Below are 17523 nucleotides of genomic sequence, written 5' to 3'. Positions count from 1 at the left end.
TTTATCTTGTTACATAAAAAAAAAAACACAAAAATGGATGGAAAAAAAAAGGACATAACAAAAACGTGTATAATGAGTGTTTTATAGTTTCACCAGAAACACAAGGCAAAAAACGCAAAAACTCGTATGTGTGGAGAAGTTTCCAAGATACCAAAATGCTGAAACTCATGAATAACTTTCTTAATCTATAAACAGACCAACATTACTGAATCCGTGTATTTTGAGTATTTTTTTACATTCTTAGTTACCAGAATCCCAAATTCCATGCGAAACTAGCTTTATATGGGAAAATGATATTACCAGAAAAGTGTCTTTGAGTGTTTTTTGAGACTGTTAGGCAATAAAGCACTAAATAGCAGAGCAATCACATTACATGGGAATAAAACCAACTTTTACGAAGAACTTGCCTTTTAGTGTTTTTGACACGCATTTAGTAAGGTTGTTCTGTTTCTCAATTAAGAGTGTTATTCATGAGTTTCAGCAATTTGGTATCTAGGAAACTTCTCCATATACACGAGTTTTTTCTTTTTTTGCCTTGTGTTTTTTTTTAACTATAAAACATTCATTATACACTTTTCTCGCAATGTCCCTTTGTTTCCCAATATAGAGTGTTTTGTATCAATTTTGTGTTTTTTTTGTATGTAACAAGCTCAAAAACACTCAAAATATACATTTTTGGTAATGTTTTTCTGCTTCTTGATATTGGTTGGTTTGTATCAATTTTAACGTTTTTCTACGTAAAACACTGAAAAGACACATTTTCAGTATTTTTTTTTTTGGATTCCCACATAGTGAGTTCCTTATTATTTATCTTTTTGGTGCCTAACAAGCTGAAAAACACTCAAAAGACAGATTTCTGGTAAGGTCTTTAATTTCCTCACATGGGAGGCTTTGCATGTTTTTTAGTGTTTTTTTGACCGTGTTATGAAAATAAAGCACTAAAAGCCAGGGCAATCACATTACATGGGAATAAAACCAAATTTTACCAAGAACATGCCTTTAAGTGTTTTTGAGCTCCTTATATACCAAAACGTTAAAACGCATGCAAAATACATTTTATGGAGAAACAGAAAAACATTACCAAATACATGTATTTTCAGTGTTTTTGATCATGTTATTTATAAAAACGCTTAAATACATGCAAAGATTCTTATATTTGGGAAACGAAAGGACATTACGAGAAACATGTATTATGAGTGTTTTTTTTAAGTTCCTTTAGTACCAAAAAACTAAAACCCACAAATAACACTCTGTATTTAAAAAATAAATAATAAAAAAATAAAATAAATATGATTTTTTTTTTGTTATTCATTTTCATAGGTACCGAGATGCCAAAATTCTGGGAAAATTCAGGGCAATTATGTGATAAAAGAATATTATCAAAAAAGTTAATTTCAGCTTTTTTTGTTCGGACTTATGTACCAAACCCTAAAGTGCATGCAAAGCCTTCATTATGAGGAAATTAAACGATCTTACCAGAAATCTGTGTTTTGTGTGTTTTTTAGCATGTTAGGCACCGAGACGATAAATAATAAGGAACTTACTCTATATGGGAATCCAAAACAAAGTTACAGAAAACGTGTCTTCTCAGTGTTTTACGTAGAAAAACGTTAAAACGGATGCAAACCAACCAATATCAAGAAATAGTAAAACGTTTCCAAAAAGGTATATTTTGAGTGTTTTTGATCTTTTTACATACAAAAACGCGAAAATTGATGCAAAGCACTCTATATTGGGAAACAAGAGGACATTGCAAGAAAAGTGTATAATGAGAGTTTTATAGTTCAAAAGAACCACAAAGCAAACAACGAAAAAACTCGTGTATATGGAGAGATTTCCTAGATACCAAAATGCTGAAACTTATGAATAACACTCTTAATTGAGAAGCAGAACAACCTTACTAAATGCGTGGATTTTAAGTGCTTTTCACATTCTTAGTTACCAAAAACCCCAAATTACATGCGAAAATAGCTTTGTGGGAAAAAAAAAAAAAAAAAATTGACCAGAAAAGTGTATTTTGAGTGTTTTTCAGCAGGGCAATCACATTACATTGGAATAAAATCATTTTTTACCAAGAATTTGCCAGTGTTTTTGAGCTCCTTATATACAAAACTGCTAAAACGCATACAAAACACACTTTATGGAGAAACAGAATAACATTACCAAAACCTAGTATTTTCAGTGTTTTTGATCATGTTATCTATAAAAACGCTTAAATACATGCAAAGAACCTTTTGTTTGGGAAACGAAAGGACATTACAAGAAACGCGTATTATGAGTGTTTTTAAGTTCCGTAAGTACCAAAAAGGTAAATCCCATAAATAACACTCTTCATTGAGAAAAAAATAAATAAATAAATAAAAAATAAAAAAATAGGATTTTTTTTTTATTTATCTTCATAGGTACCGAGATGCCAAAATTCTGGTAAAAATTCAGCGCAATTATATGATAAAAGAATATTATCAAAAAAGTTAATTTTAGCTTTTTTTTGGGGGGGACTGTTATATACCAAACACTAAAGTGCATGCAAAGCCTCCTATATGAGGAAATTAAACGACCTTATCAGAAATCTCTCTTTTGAGTGTTCTTCAGCATGTTAGGCACCAAAACAATAAATAATAAGGAACTCACTCTATATGGGATTTCAAAAAAAAGTTACTAAAAACGTGTCTTCTCAGTGTTTTACGCAGAAAAACGCTAAAACGGATGCAAACAAACCAATATAAAGAAATAAAAAAAACATTACCAAAAAGGTATATTTTGAGTGTTTTTGAGCTTGTTACCTATAAAAAAAAAACACGAAAATTGATGTAAAGCACTCTATAATGGGAAAGAAAAGGACATTGCAATAAAAGTGTATAATGAGTGTTTAATAGTTCAAAAGAACCACAGTCAAAAAATGCAAAAACTATTGTATATGAAGAAGTTTCCTAGATACCAAAATGCTGAAACTCATGAACAACACTCTTAATTGAGAAACAGAACAATCTTACTAAAAGTGTGTATTTTGAGTTCTTTTCACATTCTTAGTTACCAAAACCTCAAATTCCATGCGAAACCAGCTCTATGTGGGAAAAAAATAACATTACCAGAAAAATGTCTGTTGAGTGTTTTTGAGCGTGTTAGGTAATAAAGCACTAAAAAGCAGGGCAATGGCATTACATTGGAATAAAACAAATTTTTAATAAGAACTTGCTTATAAGTGTTTTTCAGCTCCTTATATACCAAAACACTAAAACGCATGTAAAATACACTATATTGTGAAACAGAATAACATTACCAAAAATATGTTTTTTGAGTGTTTTTGATCATGTTACCAATAAAAACGCTTAAGTACATGCAAACAACCCAATTTTTGGGAAACGAAAGGACATTACGAGAAAAGTGTATTATGAGTGTTTTTAAGTTCATTAAGTACGAAAAAGCTAAAAGCCACAAATTACACTCTTTATTGAGAAAAAATAAATAAAGAAATAAAAAAATACGATATTTTTTTTCATTCTTATTCATATTCACAGGTAATGAGGTGCCAAAATTCGGTCAAAGTTCAGGAAATTATATGAAATAAGAACATTATCAAAAAAGTTAAATTTAGCTTTTTCTTCGGACTGTTATGTACCAAACCCCCTAAAGTGCATGCAAGGCCACCTATATGGAAAAATTAAACCTCTTTGCCAAAAAACTGTCTTATGAGTGTTTTTCAGCATGTTAGGAACCAACACGATAAAACCCAAGTAAGTCAATCTATATGGGAATCCAACACACAATTACTGAAAACGTGTCTTTTCGGAGTTTTACGTACAATAACGCTAAAACGGATGCAAACCAACCAAAATGAAGAAATAGAATAACATTACCAAAAAGGTATATTTTGAGTGTTTTTGAAATTGTTACCTACAAAAAACGCGAAAATGGATGGAAAGCACTCTATATTGGGAAGCAAAAGGACATTACAAGAAACGTGTATAATGAGTGTTTTATAGTTTCACAAGAACCACAAGGCAAAAAACGCAAAAACTCGTGTATATAAAGAAGTTTCTTACATTCAAAAATGCTGAAACTCATGAATAAGACTTTTAATTGAGAAACAGAACTATCTTACCAAATGTGAGTATTTTGAGTGTTTTTCATATTCTTAGTTACGAAAATCCGAAATTACAAGTTAAATTAGTTTTATGTGGAAAAAAATGACATTACCAGAAAAGTGTCTTGTGAGTGTTTTAGAGCGTGATATACAACAAAGCACTAAAAAGCAGAACAATCACATTACGTGGGAATAAAACCAACTTTTACCAAAAATATGCCTTTAAGTGTTTTTAACTCCTTATATAACAAAACGCTAAAACGCATGCAAAACACCCTTTATGGAAAAACAAAATAACATTACCAAAAGCATGAATTTTAAGTGTTTTTGATCATGTTACCTATAAAAACGCTAAAATACATGCAAAGAACCCTATGTTTGTGAAACGAAAGGATATTTCGAAAATTGTGTATTATGAGAGTTTTTAGGTTCCTTAAGTACCAAAAAGCTAAAACACAAATAACACTCTTTATAGAGAAAAAAAAATAAAATAAATGAATACAAAATCTTTTTTTGTTATTCATTTTCATAGGTACCGAGATGCCAAAATTCTGGCAAAATTCAGGGAAATTAGGTAAAGAAAAAAAATTATAAAAAAAAAAATAATTCTAGCTTTTTCCGGAGTTATGTACCAAACCCTAAGGTGCATGCAAAGCCACCTATATGGGAAAATTACACAATTTTACCAGAAACCTGTACCAGAATTAATTTCAACAAAATTACTGAAAACGAGTCTTTTCAAAGATTTACGAAGAAAAAAGCTAAAACAGATGCAAACCAACCAATGTGAAGAAATAGAAAAACATTACCAAAAAGATATATTTTCAGTGTTTTTATGCTTGTTACCTACAAAAAAGGCAAAAAGGATGGAAAACACTCTATATTAGGAAACAAAAGAACATTACGAGAAACGTGTATAATTAGTGTTTTATAGTTTAACAAGAACCACAAGGCAATAAACGCAAAAACTTGTGTATATAGAGAAGTTTCTTACATACAAAAATGATGAAATACATGAAAAACACTTTTAATCGAGAAACAGAACTACCCTACCAAATTGTGTATTTTGAGTGTTTTTCACATTCATAGTTACGAAATTGCCAAATTACATGCGAAACTAGCTTTATGTGGGAAAAAAATGACATTACCAGAAAAATGTCTTTTGAGTGTTTTTGAGCGTGAAGCAAGAAAGCATTAGTGCTTTCTTGCTTCACGCTCACGCTTTGTTGCTCACGAACAATCACATTACCAACTTTTACGAAGAACTTGCCTTTAAGTAATTTTTTAACTCCTTACATACCAAAACGCTAAAACGCATGTAAAAACACCCTTTATGGAGAAACAGAATAACATTACCAAAAATATGTATTTTGAGTGTTTTTGATCATGTTACCTATAAAAACGCTTAAATACATGTAAAGAACCCCATGTTTGTATAAGAAAAGGACATTACGAAAATCATGTATTATGAGTGTTTTTAAGTTCCTTAAGTACCAAAAAGCTAAAACTCACAAATAATACTTTATAGAGAAAAAAAATTGTTATTCATCTTCATAGGTACCGAGATACCAAATTCTGGAAAAATGCAGGGAAATTTTGTAAAAAAAATCATTATAAAAAAAACAATCTTAGCTTTTTCCGGAGTTATGTTCCAAACCCTGAAGTGCATGGAAAGCCACCTATATGGAGAAATTACTCGAATTTACCAGAAACCTGTCTTTTGAGTGTTTTTTTTCAGCAATTTCAACAATATTACTGAAAACGTGTCTTTTCAGTGATTTATGTAAAAAAAAAACGCTAAAACGGATGCAAACCAACCAATATGAAGAAATAGAATAACATTACCAAAAAGGTATATTTTTATGTGTTTTTGAGCTTGTTACCAACAAAAAATTTCAAAAATGGATGAAATGCACTCTATATTAGGAAAGAAAAAGGCATTACAAGAAATGTGTATAATGAGTGTTTTATAGTTTCACAAGAACCACAAGGCAAAAAACTCAAAAGCTCGTGTACATAAAGAAGTTTCTTACATACCAAAATGCTGAAACTCATGAATAACACTTTTAATTGAGAAACAGAACTACCTTACCAAATGTGTGTATTAGAGAAGTTTCTTACATACCAAAATACTGAAGCTCATGAATAACACTTTTAATTAAAAAACAGAACAACCTTACTAAATGCCTGTATTTTGAGTGTTTTTCACATTTTTAGTTACCAAAACCCCAAATTCCATGCGGGAAAAAAATAATATTACCAGAAAATGTCTTTCGAGTGTTTTTGGGAGTGTTAGGCAATAAACCACTAAAAAGCAGGGCAATCACATTACATGGGAATAAAACCAACTTTTACAAAGAACTTGCTTTTAGGTGTTATTGAGCTCATTACATACCAAAACGCTAAAATGCATGCAAAACACCTTTTATGGACAAAAAGAATAATATTACCAAAAACATGTATTTAAATACATGCAAAGAACCTTATGTTTGGGAAACGAAAGGACATTACGAGAAATGTGTATTTTGAGTGTTTTTAAGTTCCTTAAGTATTAAAAAGCTAAAACCCACAAATAACTCTATTTAGAAAAACTAAATAAATAAAAAATAAAAAAAATAGGATTTATTTATTTTTTGTTAATCATCTTCATAGATACCGAGATGCCAAAATTTTGGGGAAATTCCAGGCTATTATATGATAAAAGAAAATTATCAAAAAAGTTAATTTTAGTTTTTTTTTTTCAGACTGGGTATACCAAACCCTAAAGTGCATGCAAACCCTCCTATATGAGGAAATTAAACGACCTTAAAAGAAATCTGTCTTTTGAGTGTTTTTCAGAATGTTAGGCACCAAAAAGAACCAATAAAGAACTCACTTTATATGGGAATCCAAAACAAAATTACTGAAAACGTGTCTTCCCAGTGTTTTACGTAGAAAAACGCTAAAATGGATGCAAACCAACCAATATCAAGAAATAGAAAAAACACTACCAAAAAGGTATATTTTGAGTGTTTTTGAGCTTGTTACCTACAAAAAAATGCTAAAATTGATACAAAGCACTCTATATTGGGAAACAGAGGGACATTGCGAGAAAAGTTTATAATGAGTGTATTATAGTTCAAAAGAACAACAAGGCAAAAAACGCAAAAACACGTGTATATGGAAAAGTTTCCTAGATACCAAAATGATGAAACTCATGAGAAACACTCTTAATTGAGAAACAGAACAACCTTACCAAATTCGTGTGTTTTGAGTGTTTTTCATATTCTTAGTTACTAAAAACGCAAATTTCATGCGAAACCAGATTTATATGGGAAAACATGACATTTCTAGAAAAATGTCCTTTGAATGTTTTTGGGCGTGATAGGCAATAAAGCACTAAAAAGCAGGGCAATCACTTTTCATTGGAATAAAACCAATTTTTACCAAGAACTTGCCTTTAAATGTTTTTGAGATCCTTATATACAAAACCGCTAAAACGCATGCAAAACAAACTTTATGGAGAAACAGAATAACATTACCAAAAACATGTAATTTGGGTGTTTTTTTATCATGTTATCTCTAAAAAACGCTTAAATACATGCAAAGAACATTATGTTTGGGAAACAGAAGGACATTACGAAAAACGTGGATTATGAGTGTTTTTTTTAAGTTACCTAAGTACCAAAAAGCTAAAACCCACAAATAACACTCTATATTTAGAAAAAAAAATAGGAATTTTTTATTTTCATCTTCATAGGTACCGAGATGCCAAAATTCTGGGAAAATTCAAGAAAATTTTATGAACCAAAGAATATTATCAAAAAAGTTAATTTTAGGTTTTTTTTCGGAATGTTATGTACCAAACCCTAAAGCGCATCCAAAGACTCCTATATGAGGAAATTAAACGACCTTACCAGAAATCTGTCTTTTGAGTGTTTTTCAGCATGTTAGGCACCAAAACGATAAATAATAAGGAACTCACTCTATATGGGAATCCAAAACAAAATTACTGAAAATGTATCTTCTCAGTGTTTTACGTAGAAAAACGCAAAAACTCGTGTATATAAAGAAGTTTCTTAGATACAAAAATGCTGAAACTCATGAATAACAATCTTAATTGAGAAACAGAACAACCTTAGCAAATGCATGTATTTTGAGTGTTTTTCATATTCCTAGTTAGCAATTCCCTAAATAGCATGCGAACCTAGCTTTATGAGGGAAAAAAATGACATTACCAGAAGTGTGTTTTAATTGTTTTTCAGCATGTTAGGCAATGAAGTACTAAATAGCAGGGCAATCACATTACATAGGAATAAAACCAATTTTTACCAAGAACTTGCCAATATGTGTTTTTGAGCTCCTCACATACCAAACCGCTAAAACGCATGGAAAACAAACTTTATGGAGAAACAGAATAACATAACCAAAAACATGTATCTTGAGTGTTTTTGATAATGTTATCTATAAAAACGCTTAAATACATGCAAAGAACCTTATGTTTGGGAAACGTAAGGACATTACGAGAAACGTGTATTATGAGTGTTTTTAAGTTCCTTAACTAATAAAAATCTAAAACCCACAAGTAACACTCGTTATTTAGAAAAAAATAAAAAATAAAAATAAATAAATAAAAGGACTTTTTTTTTTTGTTATTAACCTTCATAGGTACCGAAATGCCAAAATTCTGGGAAAAATTAGGGCAATTATATGATAAGAGAATATTATGAAAAAAAGTTGATATTAGCTTTTTTTCGGACTGTTATGTACCAAACAGTAAAGTACATGCAAAGCTTCCTATATGAGGAAATTAAACGACCTTACTAGAAATCTGTGTTTTGAGTGTTTTTCAGCATGTTAGGCACCAAAACGATCAATAATAAGGAACTCATTCTATATGGCAAACCAAAACAAAATTACTGAAAACGTGTCTTCTCAGTGTTTTACGTTGAAAGACGCTAAAAAGAATGCAAACCAACCAATATCAAAAAGTAGAAAAACATTACCAAAAAGATATATTTTGAGTGTTTTTGAGCTTGTTACCTATAAAAAACGCGAAAATTGATAAAAAAGCACTTTATGTTGGGAAACAAAAGGACATTGCGAGAAAAGTGTATAATTAATGTTTTATATTTCAGAAGAACCAAAAGGCAAAAAACGCAAAAACTCGTGTATATGGAGAAGTTTCCTAGATACCAAAATGCTGAAACTCATGAATAACAGTCTTAATTGAGAAACAGAACAACTTTACTAAATGCGTGTATTTTGAGTGCTTTTCACATTCTTAGTTACCAAAATCCCAAATTGCATGCGAAACCAGCTTTATGTGGGAAAAAAATGACATTACGAGAAAAGTGTCTATTGAGTGTTTTTGAGCGTGATAGGGAATAGAGCACTAAAAAGCAGGGGAATAACTTTACATGGCAATAAAATAAATTTTTACGAAGAACTTGCCTTTAAGTGTTTTCAGCTCCTTATATACTAAAACGCTAAAACGCATGCAAAACACACTTTATGGAGAAAGAGAATATCATTACCAAAAACATACATTTTGCATGTTTTTGGCAAAATTTCGGCAAAATTCAGGAAATTATGAGTCAATTATCAAAAAAGTTAATTTTAGCTTTTTTTTTCGTACTGTTATGTACCAAACCCTAAAGTGCATGCAAAGCCACCTATATGGAGAAATTAAACGTCTTTGCCAGAAAACTGTCTTATGAGTGTTTTTCAGCTTGTTAGGCACCATAACGGCAAATAACATGCGTCACTCTATATGGGAATCTATAACAAAATTACTGAAAACGTGTCTTTTCGGTGTTTTACGTAGAAAAACGCTTAAACGGATGCAAACCAACCAATAAGAAGAAATAAAATTACATTACCAAAAAGATACATTTTGAGTGTTTTTGAGCTTGTTACCTACAAAAAACGCGAAAATGGATGCAAAGCACTCCCTTTTGGGAAACAAAAGGACATTACGAGAAACGTGTATAATGAGTGTGTTATTATTTTTGAGCAAAAGAACTTGTGGTTCACAAGAGCTACAAGGCAAAACACGCAAAAAATTCGTGTATATAAAGAAGTTTCTTAGATACCAATATGCAGAAACTCATGAATAACAATATTAATTGAGAAACAGAACAACCTTACCAAATGCGTGTATTTTGAGTGTTTTTCACATTCTTAGTTAGCAAAACCCCAAATAGAACGCGAATCTATGTTGGAAAAAAAAATGACATTACCAGAAGTGTCTTTTGAGTGTTTTTGAGCGTTTTAGGCAATAAATTATAAAAAAAAAAACAGGGCAATCACATTACATGGGAATAAAACCAACTTTTACCAAGAACTTGCCTTGAAGTGTTTTTGACCTCCTTACAAACCAAAACGCAGGCAAAAAAAACTCCTTAATGGAGAAGCAGAATAACATTACTAAAAACATGTGTTTTAAGTCCTTTTGATCATGTTATCTATAAAAACGCTTAAATACATGCAAAGAACCTTATGTTTGGGAAACGAAAGGACATCACGAGAAACGTGTATTAGGACCGTTTTTAAATTCCTTAAGTAACAAAACGTTAAAACCCATAAATAACACTCTTTATAGAGAAAAAAATAAATAAAAAAATAGCTTTTTTATATTGATTTTCATAGGTACCAAGATGCCAAAATTCTGCCAAAATTCAAGGAATTTATGTGGAAAAAAGAACATTATCAAAAAAGTTAATTATAGCTCTTTTTCGGATTTTTATGTTCCAAACTCTAAAGTGCATGCCACCTATATAAGGAAGTTAAACGACTTTACCAGAAACCTGTCTTTTCAGTGTTTTCCAGCATGTTAGGCACCAAAACGATAAATAATATGGAAGTCAGTCAATATGTGAATCCAAAACAAAATTACTGAAAACGTGTCTTTTCAGTGTTTTACGTAGAAAAACGCTAAAACGGATGTAAACCAACAAATATGAAGAAATAGAATAACATTACCTACAAAAAACGCGCAAATGGATGGAAAGCACTCTATATTGGGAAGCAAAAGGACATTACGAGAAACGTGTATAATGAGTGTTTTATAGTTTCACAAGAACCACAATGCAAAAAACGCAAAAACTCGTGTATATAGAGAAGTTTCTTACATACCAAAACGCTAAACCTCATGAATAACACTTTTAATTGAAAAACAGAACTACCTTACCAAATGTGTGTATTTTGAGTGTTTTTCACATTCTTAGTTACGAAAATCCCGAATTACATACAAAACTACCTTTATGGGGGAAAAAAATGACATTACCAGAAAAGTGTCTTTTGAGTGTTTTTGAGCGTTATATGCAACAAAACACTAAAAAGCAGAACAATCACACTACTTTGGAATAAAACCAAATTTTACGAAGAACTTGCCTTTAAGTGTTTTTTAACTCCTTACATACCAAAACGCTAAACGCATGCAAAACAACCTTTATGAAGAAACAGAATAACATTACCAAAAACATGTATTTTGATTGTTTTTGATCATGTTACCTATAAAATCGCTTAAATACATGCAAAGCACCGTATGTTTGTGAAACGAAAGGACATTACGAAAATCGTGTATTATGAGTATTTTAAAGTTCTTTAAGTGCCAAAAATCTAAAACCCACAAATAACACTCTTTATAGAGAAAAAAATAATTAAAAAAATAGATTTTTTTTTTTGTTATTCATCTTCATAGGTAACGAGATGCCAAAATTCTGAGAAAATTCAGGGAAATTTTATGAAAAAAAAAACAAAAAAAATGATTTTAGCTTTTTCCGGAATTATGTACGAAACCCGGAAGTGCATGCAAAGCCACCTATATGGGTACATTACACGACTTTACCAGAAACGTGTCTTTGGGTGTTTTCAGCAATTTCAACAATATTACTGAAAACGTGTCTTTTCAGTTTTAGCGTAGAACGCTAAAACGGATGCAAACCAACCAATATGAAGAAATAGAATAACATTACAAAAAAGTTGAGTGTTTTTGAGCTTGTTACCTACAAAAAACGCAAAAATGAATGCAAAGCAGTCTATATTGGGAAACAAAAGGATATTACAAGAAAATTGTATAATGAATGTATTAATAGTTTTCAAGAACCATAAGGCAAAAAACGCAAAACTCGTATATATGGAGAAGTTTCTTAGTTACCAAAATGCTAAAACTCATGAATAACACTTTTAATTGAGAAACAGAACTACCTTACCAAATGTGTGTATTTTGAGTGTTTTTCACATTCTTAGTTACGAAAATCCCAAATTACATGCGAAACTAACTTTATGTGGGAAAAAAATGACATTATCAGAAAAGTGTCTTTTGAGTGTTTTTGAGCGTGATATGCAAAAAAGCACTAAAAAGCAGAATAATCACATTATATAGGAATAAAACTAACTTTTACGAAGAACTTGCCTTTAAATGTTTTAACTCCTTACATACCAAAACATTAAAACGCATGCAAAACACCCTTTATGAAGAAACAGAATAACATTACCAAAAACATGTATTTTGAGTGTTTTTGATCATGTTACCTATAAAAACGCTTAAATACATGCAAAGAACCCTATGTCTGTGAAATGAAAGGACATATAAAAAAAAAATTAGGTTTTTTTTTTGGAATTATGTACCAAACCCAGAAGTGCATGCAAAGCCACCTATATGGGGAAATTACACGACTTTACCAGAAATCTGTCTTTTGAGTGTTTTTCAACAATTTCAACAATATTACTAAAAACGTGTCTTTTCAGTGATTTACGAAGAAAAACGCTAAAACGGATGCAAGCCAACCAATATGAAGAAATAGAATAACTTTACCAAAAAGATATATTTTGAGTGTTTTTCAACTTGTTACCTAGAAAAAATGCGAAAATGGATGGAAAGTATTGGGAAACAAAAGAACATTACGAGAAACGTGTACAATGAGTGTTTTATAGTTTCATACGAACCACAAGGCAAAAAACGCAAAAAACTAGATATTACCAAAAAAGTGTCTTTTGAGTGTTTTTCAGGTGATATGCAACAAAGCACTAAAAAGCAGAACAATCATATTACATGGGAATAAAACCAACTTTTACGAAGAACTTGCCTTTAAGTGTTTTTTTTTTAACTCCTTACATACCAAAACGCTAAAACGCATGCAAAAACACACTTTTATGGAGAAACAGAGTAACATTACCAAAAACATGTATTTTGAGTGTTTTTGATCATGTTATTTATAAAAACGCTTAAATACATGCAAAGAACCTTATGTTTGGGAATCGAAAGGACATTACGAGAAACGTGTATTATGAGTGTTTTTAAGTTCCTTAAGTACTAAAAAAGCTAAAAACCCACAAATAAAGCTCTTTATAGAGAAAAAAAATAAATAAAATAATTTTTTCTTGTTATTCATCTTCATAGGTACTAAGATGCAAAAATTCTGGCAATATTCTTTCGGAATCGAAAACAAAATTACTGAAAACGTGTTTTTTCGGTGTTTTACGTAGAAAAACGTTAAAACGGATGCAAACCAACCAATATGAAGAAATAGAATAACATTACCAAAAAGGTATATTTTGAGTGTTTTTGAGCTTGTTACCTAGAAAAAAACGCGGAAATGATTGCAAAGCACTCCCTATTGGAAAAGAAAAGGACATTATGAGAAACGTCTATAATGAGTGTCTTTTTATATTCGGGCAAAAGAACTTGTGGTTCACAAGAACCACAAGGCAAAAAGCGCATAAAGTCGTGTATATAAAGAAGTTTCTTAGACACCAAAATGTTGAAACTTATGAATAACAATCTTAATTCAGAACCAGAACAACATTACCAAATGCGTGTATTTTTAGTGTTTTTTTTCACATTCTTAGCAAAACCTCAAATAGCATGCGAAACCAGCTTTATGAGGGAAAAAAATGACATTACCAGAAGTGTCTTTTGAGTGTTTTTGAGCGTGTTAGGCAATAAAGCACTAAAAAGCAGGGCAATCATATTACATTGGAATAAAACCAACTTTTACAAAGAACTTGCCTTGAAGTGTTTTTCAGCTCCTTACATACCAAATCGTTAAAATGCATGCAAAACACTCCTTTATGGAAAAGCAGAATAACATTACGAAAAACAAGTGTTTTGAGTGTTTTTTTTTATCATGTTACCTATAAAAACATTTAAATACATGCAAAGATCCCTATATTTGGGAAACGAAAGGACATTACGAGAAATGTGTATTATGAATGTTTTTAAGTTGCTTAGGTACCAAAACGTTAAAACCTACAAATAACACTTTTTATAGAGAAAAAAATTAAATAAATAAAAAAATAGTATTTTTATTTTTTTGTTATTCATCTTAATAGGTACCAAGATGCCAAAATTCTGCCAAAATTCAGGGAAATTATGTCGAAAAAAGAACATTATCGAAAAAAATAATTTTACCTTTTTTTTTGGAGTTATGTACCAAACCATTAAGTGTATGCAAAGCCACCTATTTGGGAAAATTTAACGTCTTTACAAGAAACCTGTCTTTTGAGTGTTTTTACGCATGTTAGGCACCAAAACGATAGATAATATTAGTCACTCTATATGGAAATCCAAAACAAAATTATTGAAAACCTGTCTTTTAAAAGATTTACGTAGAAAAACGGTAAAACGGATGCAAACCAACCAATATGAAAAAATAGAATAATATTACCAGAAAAGTATATTTTGTGTGTGTTTGAGCTTGTTACATTAAAAAAAAAAACGCAAAAATGGATGCAAAGCACTGTATATTAGGAAAAAAAAGGACATAACGAGAAACGTGTATAATGAGTGTTTTATAGTTTCACCAGAATCACAAGGCAAACAATGCAAAAGTTCGTCTGTGTAGAGAAGTTTCTAAGATACCAAAATGCTGAAACACTCTTAATCAAGAAACAGAACAACCTTACTAAATGCGTGTATTTTGAGTGTTTTTTTTTTACATTCTTAGTTACCACAACCCCAAATTCCATGCGAAACTAACTTTATGTGGGAAAAAAATGACATTACCAGAAAAGTGTCTTTGAGTGTTTTTGAGCGTGTTAGGCAATAAAGCACTAAAAAGCAGGGCAATCACATTACATGGGAATAAAACCAACTTTTACGAAGAACTTGCCTTTTAGTGTTTTTGACACGCATTTAGTAAGGTTGTTCTGTTTCTTAATTAAGAGTGTTATTCATGAGTTTCAGCATTTTAGTATTTAGGAAGCTTCTCCATATACACGAGTTTTTGCGTTTTTTTGCCTTGTGGTTTTTTTTAACTATAAAACACTTATTATACACTTTTCTTGCAATGTCCTTTTCTTTCCCAATATAGAGTGTTTTGCATCATTTTTCGCGTTTTTTGTAGGTAAAAAGCTCAAAAACACTCAAAATATACCTTTTTGGTAACGTTTTTCTATTTCTTGATATTGGTTGGTTTCCATCCGTTTTAACGTGTTTCTACGTAAAACATTGAGAAGACACGTTTTCAGTAACTTTGTTTTGGATTCCCATATAGAGTGAGTTCCTTATTATTTATCGTTTTTGTGCCTAACATGCTAAAAAACACTAAAAACACAGATTTCTGGTAAGGTCGTTTAATTTTGCATGCACTTTAGGGTTTGGTATATAACAGTCCGAAAAAAAAAGCTGAAATTAACTTTTTTTATAATATTCTTTTATCACATAATTGCCCTGAATTTTCCCAGAATTTTGGCATCTCTGGCATTCCAGAAATCCATTTCTGGATTTTTGGCATTTGGCACCTTTGATGATGAATGACAAAAAAAAAAAAACTATTTATTTTATTTCTTTCTTTATTTATTTATTTTTGTTTTTTTTAATAAACAGTGTTATTTGTGTGTTTTAGCTTTTTGGTACTTAAGGAACTTAAAAAAACACTCATAATACACGCTTCTCGTAATGTCCTTTTGTTTCCCAAACATAATATTCTTTGCATGTACTTAAGCGTTTTTAAAGATAACATGATCAAAAACACTAAAAATACATGTTTTTGGTATATGTTATTCTGTTTCTCCATAAAGTTTGTTTTCCATGCGTTTTAGCGGTTTGGTATATAAGGAGTTAAAAAATTCTTCGTAAAAGTTGGTTTTATTCCCATGTAATATGATCGTTCTTATTTTTAGTGCTTTGTTCCATATCACGCTGAAAAACACTCAAAAGACACTTTTCTGGTAATATCATTTTTTTTTTCCCACATGAAGCTAGTTTCGCACGTAATTTGGCATTTTCGTAACTAACGATGGGAAAAACACTGAAAATACACAGTTTGGTAAGGTAGTTCTGTTTATCTAGTAAAAGTGTTATTCATGCATTTATTCATTTTGGTATGTAAGAAATTTCCCTATATACACGAGTTTTTTGCGTTTATTGCCTTGTGGTTCTTTTAAAACTATAAAACACTCATTATACACGTTTCTCGTAATGTCCTTTTGTTTCCTAATATAGAGTGCTTTACATCCATTTTTGCATTTTTTGTAGGTAACAAGCTCAAAAACACTCAAAATATATCTTTTTAGTAATATTATTCTATTTCTTCATATAGGTTGGTTTGCATCCGCTTTAGTGTTTTTCTACGTAAAACGCTGAAAAGACACGTTTTCAGTAATTTTGTTTTGGATTCACATATTAACTGACTTCCATATTATTTATCGTGTTGGTGCCTAACATGCTGAAAAACAATGAAAAGACAGGTTTCTGATAAAGTCGTTTAACTTCCCTATATAGGTGTCTTTGCATGCACTTTAGGGTTTGGTACTTAACAATCCGAAAAAAAAGCTGTAATTAACTTTTTTGGTAATGTTCTTCTTTCCACATAAATACCCTGAATTTTGGCAGAATTTTCGCATTTCGGTACCTATAAGGATGAGTAACAAAAAAAAAATCCCATTTTTTAATTTTTTTTTTAGTTTATTATTTTTTTTCTAAATAAATAGTGTTATTTGTGGGTTTTAGCTTTTAGGTATTGAAGGAACTTAAAAAACACTCATAATACACGTTTCTCGTAATGTCCTTTCGTTTCCCAAACATAAGGTTCTTTGCATGTATTTAAGTGTTTTTATAGATAATATGATCAAAAACATTCAAAATACATGTATTTGGTAATATTATTCTGTTTCTCCATAAAATGTATTTTGCAAGCATTTTAGCGTTTTGGTATGTAAGGAGCTCAAAAACACTTAAAGGCAAGTTCTTGGTAAAATTTGGTTTTATTCCTATGTAATGTGATTGCCCTTCCTTTTAGTGCTTTATTGCGTAACACGCTCAAAAACACTCAAAAGACATGCAAGGCCTCGCATATGAGGAAATTAAAGACCTTACCAGAAATCTGTCTTTTGAGTGTTTTTCAGCATGTTAGGCACTAAAACGATAAATAATAAGGAACTCTCTCTATGTGGGAATCCACACCTATCCTCACCTAGCCACGTCTAACCACACCTAATCACATGTAACCTCA

Source organism: Scylla paramamosain, unplaced genomic scaffold (genome assembly GCF_035594125.1).
Source record: "Scylla paramamosain isolate STU-SP2022 unplaced genomic scaffold, ASM3559412v1 Contig5, whole genome shotgun sequence".
NCBI lineage: Eukaryota > Metazoa > Arthropoda > Malacostraca > Decapoda > Portunidae > Scylla > Scylla paramamosain.
Note: the sequence above shows the minus strand (reverse complement) of the source record.